The sequence below is a fragment of the Austrofundulus limnaeus genome, unplaced genomic scaffold, assembly GCF_001266775.1.
Source record: "Austrofundulus limnaeus strain Quisiro unplaced genomic scaffold, Austrofundulus_limnaeus-1.0 Scaffold981, whole genome shotgun sequence".
NCBI classification, from domain to species: domain Eukaryota; kingdom Metazoa; phylum Chordata; class Actinopteri; order Cyprinodontiformes; family Rivulidae; genus Austrofundulus; species Austrofundulus limnaeus.
Genome location: NW_013953383.1, coordinates 128,589 through 134,405, shown reverse-complemented (window position 1 = coordinate 134,405; position 5,817 = coordinate 128,589). Strand labels below are relative to the sequence as shown.

At 39.7% G+C, this 5,817-nt stretch overlaps 1 long non-coding RNA gene across 1 annotated transcript; it reads right to left on the bottom strand.

Moving 5' to 3' along the window:
* Positions 1-970: 970 nt before the first annotated feature.
* LOC106533604 (uncharacterized) lies at positions 971-2,048 on the bottom strand. Its single transcript, XR_001312257.1, has 2 exons — positions 2,008-2,048; positions 971-1,567 (listed from the first exon to the last, which is right to left on the bottom strand). It is a non-coding gene; the product is annotated as an uncharacterized LOC106533604 (long non-coding RNA).
* Positions 2,049-5,817: the final 3,769 nt, after the last annotated feature.

Genomic DNA, 5,817 nt, shown 5'->3' with positions numbered 1-5,817 from the left:
TGGAACTATACTGGGTAATGTTTTTTCACCTTCTGTCTGAATGTCATCTTTCTATAAAAGATGAAAACGTCAGTGTGACATGTTCGGAGTACATCACAAAGTTAAATGTGTGTGATTAAAAGACAACCCTGAAAAATTGTTTATGTAATTGTTTTTTGTAGATGTCTGGATGTTTATTTGGCCAACAACAACAACAACAACCAAACTTCAGATGACCACACATCATTTCCTGGTCCATTCCAGTGTTGTTGGTAACGCAGATCGGTAAGAAAATATATTGAAGGCTTTTATTGCCAAGTTCTCTGTGTTTGTTCAGCCTCAGCAGGATTTATAATCTGTTATTAGATGCTTAGTCTGGCAGATTATCATATGTGATTCATTCTACAACCAAAAACTATATAACATTATATAGGTAAGTTGGTCTAGACGTATATAAAATAAAATTCAGTATGTGATAAATGTGTTGAATAAAAAATCTGGTTATGGTTTTAACTCCATTATACTGTATAATTGTTTCAGAGAAGCTGACTTTGGGGAAGGTCTGAGAAGCAGTGGATTCTGGGAGACTCCTATTCAGGCTTTGTAAAATACAGTAGGTAAGTCATAAACTATTTGTGTCGAGATGAATTTTTTGGACTGCAACTGTTGTAGCTCTGATGTTCATCTTAATTGTAGGACAAAGGGAAATATTTGATGGTAAGTTTGGTGGTTTATTCAATGCAACAGATTTTAAACTGACAAACTGTGGGAGACAGAAATAATTTTACCCATATGTCTAAAAGCATATATTTAATAATCCTGTGAAGTTAATTGTGCCTATATATCTGGTAAATCTTTAAAGACTTTTCTTTTTTACTATACAAAGTTATTTTAGGTCCCTTCAGACATACTGGACACGTTTCAGTGTACCACAAGAGACATAAAATAAAAATGTCTATTAAAAAAGACAAGTTTTTAAGAGCATATTTTAAAGATGTTTTTGTTTTGCATGTCTAGCACTGACCCAGTGATTTATCATGATTCCTAATGTAAGTTTGTGTTTTGTAATTGATCAAAAGATAATTCAGTAATGTTCAATGATAAAGTGATGCTTTAGTTCTAATAAGCAGTTACAAAAAACTAAAACCATTTAACACTTTACTGAAGAATATTTACCAAAATTATAGTAGAAATATTAATTTAAATAGAAAAAATGTTTTATATATGGCAAGACAGTATTAAAAATGTATAGCCTCAAGGGAATAAATCCACTGTACTGTCTATGAAGATGTTTAAAAACAGTCCTTGAAGTCCACACTCAGCAGCCTGCTCTGACCAGAAGTACAAGCCACAAACTGCCTGTTGTCTTCAGCATCATCTGTAAGCTCAGCTACAGATCCTCCTGGCCTGAAACAAGACTCCTGCCTGCAGAATATATGGTTTGATGAGTGGAAGGTAGGGTTGAGATGCAGATGTCCTGCTGAGGTTCTCAGGAGCTGAACCCACACTGCTGCGTCTCCCAGTGACCTGCGTGATTCTTCACCACAGCTTCTCTATCAGCTGGTAGATGATGATTGTCAAAAACTAGCTGCATAACATGAAGATAAAATGTCACACTATGCAAAGCAAGAGCTGAAAAATACTAATACACAGGCTTGTCATGTTGCTGAAATCCTAAAGTGGTTTAGAATTCCGGTCTTCGTGACCCACTATCCTGCATGTTTTAGATGTTTCCCTGCTCTTCAGCAGATCTTTAAGTTCTGCAGAAGCCTGCCAATCACTCATTCATTTAAATCATGTGTTCCAAAGCAGGGAAACAGCTAAAACATGCAGGATAGTGGGTCAAGAGGACCGGAATTCAGAACCACTGCGCAGCATCGGTGATGTGTTAGCTTGATAGCTATTTATAACTTATAGAAAGAGTGCAACATAATTTACATGTAACGTTATGACAAAAGGAGCATTGTGTAGATAAAGTATGGGCAAGACATGATAGTTAAAAATAGATTGTTGATGGTTTGTTCTTACCTGTGATGGCAGCTTAGCTCTGAGCTCTCTGTGTTACGGTGGCTCACCTCCTGTTTACAAGCGTGCGCGCTCCGACTCTGGGCCCTGCTGTGGGGGAGGAGCTTAGGAAGGGGAGCTGAGAGCAGGGGGGAGGGACTAGAAGGTTGTATCTGTTCAAATTTTTTCTAAGTTTTTGGATTTTCAAGAAACTACATACAGCAGCTTTAACGCGACATCCTCCTCGCATTACCTCGGCTTTGCACGTATTGCATACTGCTTTTCGTGCGTCTTCTTTCAAAACTGTAAAATACGACCAGACCGCGGACATGACTCTGCTTCGTGTGCGCACGGCACAGCCTCACTATCACGGTCACATGATCACGGCGGTCACATGACCAAGCAAATGGTGGCTCACAGTACGGTAAGACTAATTATTTTTTCTGTGTGTAACCTTCTGGCTGATGCTGAGTTGAGTTGTGGCCGTAGCGCAGCAGGCTTGCGCTTTGGGTAGATCAGAGGAGCCCAAAGTGGGGCCCGCGGGCCAAATTTGGCCCGCCAAGCCCTTTGATTTGGCCCACCAACAGTTGCCAAATTTACAAGGTTGTAACCTGTTATCCTATGTGACAGTATTTCCATTGGTCAAATGACTATGCATAAAAGGGCTGTAGTGAAGGTAGTTTTCTTTCATGGTGCTGACTTTATCTTTGATTTATTAGGATTAAACATGAAACATGAAATGACAAGAAATATTTAGATCAGATTTAACCCCACATGTAGATTTTCACACTTTATAAGGCCACAAAAACTCATATTTTATCTATTTATGAAATGTTCCATGAGCATTTGCTACTTGAGAGTATGGCAGACTTTCGCCAAGTGCACAAACTAAAACAAAAGAGGGCCATTGCATAGCTTGATTGTTAAAAATAAAGGACTTTACTTAAAAAAATTGTATTTTATGTAATACTGTATATTACTGCACTTGGCCCGCAGCCGTGGATAGATTTTCATTTTGGCCCCCTCGGGGAAAATGTTTGGGCACCCCTGGGGTAGATTCTCGTGCCAGGCGCGTGCACCCTCGCCAGCTGGGAAGCTGTTCAGTTGTGTCAACCCCTTTGGACGTTTACCTGTCTAATGAGCCTCAAAAATCTATATTTTTTGCTAAAAATCCATAGGCTACCACTTGTACCCACTCGTGGGGGTGGGGTAGGAGGTCTGTCTGTGGAGATGACAGCACCTGCTGTAACGCAGGAGGAAAGGAGAGCAGAAAAAGTGGAGAAGGTGATTTTTAAAAAAAAATTATTTATTTTTAAACGTCCGTTCAACACCATGTTCAACTGAATAGACAACAACTAACCAGGCTTCAATATCACATTTGGGAGATGTCTGTAAATTTCAGGAAAATCTTAGGCTTTTGTTATCCTGTGCGAATGCGCCACATAAAACAATGACACTCCACTGCTTATTTAGATGTTTTTCTCACTCATTCTCCATTTAATTTATATTTTTTACTGCGGGGGTCACTGGTGTCCACATCCAGCAGTCACAGAGGGGCGGGGAGCACCCTGCACAGGTCACAAGTCCATCAGAGGGTACCCTATTAACTATAAAATAGAAACTTTAAAACTCTCTGATTCTGAACAAATATATGCCTTTTTTATGAAAACCTGAAGTGTGTAATTCCCGTTTAAACAACTGCACAGCCACTTGTGGAACAGAAACAAAATTAACTCCAGAATAAATCCTAGCAAGTATGGGCTGTATTCACACATGAAGCAATTTATATTTGCGTGCTTTATTTGTGCTTCCATACTGCGCTCACTCCTACAAACATACATAGATACAAATGTGTCTTTTGGCTACGAAAAAGCTGTCTGTATTCATTTGTAGTCTCCTGCCCAAGGATAAATCAGATCACGGTGATGGTGGATGCTGCTTGGCCCCATCCTCTGCTCATGGCTACTGGCGTTGCCAGGGCTCAGGTAGCGCTGGAGGGTGGGCCCTATTCAGTCAACAGGCTGCAGATGCTGCTTTCTGTTAGGCTCTGTCCTCCAAACATCCCCCACTGCCACAAGACCAGACACATTACTGTTGAACAGACACTAAAACAACCAGAGATTAACACAAAATGCCAAACTCAGCTGCTTACATGACTCTAGATAGGAAATATGTATACATATGGCTCCATTACAGCCAGAGTCGCACCAAATATGTTTATTTTCATAATAAAATGTGCCTCATTCATGCCTAATGTGGGAATTTATTTGTTACCACACAATTAATATGAATTGTAAGTGGACCTGTAGCCATCTGCAGACATTAAATAAGGTTAATGTCAACCAAGGTGCACTTAAGTCAGAGCAACACACAAAACAAGTCGACAACAAATTAATATACCTCAGCCTTATAGCAGCACTCCCTCACCCCTTAGAAGGGCCAGAATTCCTTTATAGATAATGACAATAATTCACAACGGACAAGAGTGGAGGCATTGCTAAACAACTATCTTCCCCCTCTTAATATGATGTCTTGATGATTTTCTGAACGATAATGATTCATCAAACAATTCTGCGGCGATCACAAAAGGGCTTGAGTCATTAATAAAAGAACAAAGTCAAAGCACCTTGGGAATCTTTTTTCCCTTCTTTTACACACTCCCCTCTCCCTATGTTCAGACCTACTTATCATTAAAGCAAGTGAGAAGTGTCTGCTACATCTGAAGTTGTGTAGTTGGATTTCAAGATGTGAATAAAAATCCATTTTAAATTAGGTCCCATTAGCATAACTAAGAGTTTTAGGATTCATATAACCTTTTTGTGCCTTTGGAAGCTTTCCCCCTTTCGTTTATGGAGGTGAATGGAAGGTCTTTTCTGTTTTTACAGCTTTTATCTGTACAAACAAGGCTCTAGCCTCTAAATTCAGCTCAAAAAGGACAAAAATAAAAACAATATTAAGACATGGTGCTGTGAGTTGCAATAAACTCGGATGAGCTGCTTAGGATGAGGAATAGAAACGTCCTCCCCTCAGGGCCCGGACACTGGGGGTGGTGGTGGTTGCAGATGAAAGGAAGCCTGAAGGAGCCAAAGGAATGAGGGTGGAGAAAGGGTGGGGTAGTTTGAAGCTGGTGAGCAGATGGAGCCATGGAGGGCAGACATTATATAAGAAGACTTGTCCGATGCTAGGCATATAAAGACATTCTTAAATTAAATTTAATACCATCCCATTGCTTTTTTTAATACCAACATGATTTCAAGCTGCAACTGTAGCGGCAACCGCTTCAACCTATTATTAAAGTTAGAATAGAATAGAAACAGCCTTTATTGTCCCGCGTGGGGAAATTCACTTGTAGTAGCAGCAGCAGATACATACATCAATCCAAAATAACAGTATATTGCTATGTGACAATATCAGTTGTAGCAATAATAATAGAATTAAAAATTGTATCAACACAAAATAAACATAGATCAAAATAAAAATAGAAATAGTAATTGCAGTACCAGACTATCAAAGTGAAATTAGATAAAAATGAAAGTAAAGCAAGCTACTGTGCATAAAGATACTAAATTACATGAAATAACAGTCATGACAGACTCATAATCCGGGGGTGGTGTGTGTGTGTGTGTGTGTGTGTGTGTGTGTGTGTGTGTGTGTGTGTGTGTGTGGGACGGAGAACCCACTAGGAGCCACAGTCGGGACATTCTGAAGCCATTCCATGGGCCTGCTAACGACTAATAACATTCATTTAATGGATGATAACATCCGAAGCGGGTGGTGTGTGTGTGTGTGTGTGTGTGTGTGTGTGTGTGTGTGTGTGTGTGTGTGTGTGTGTGT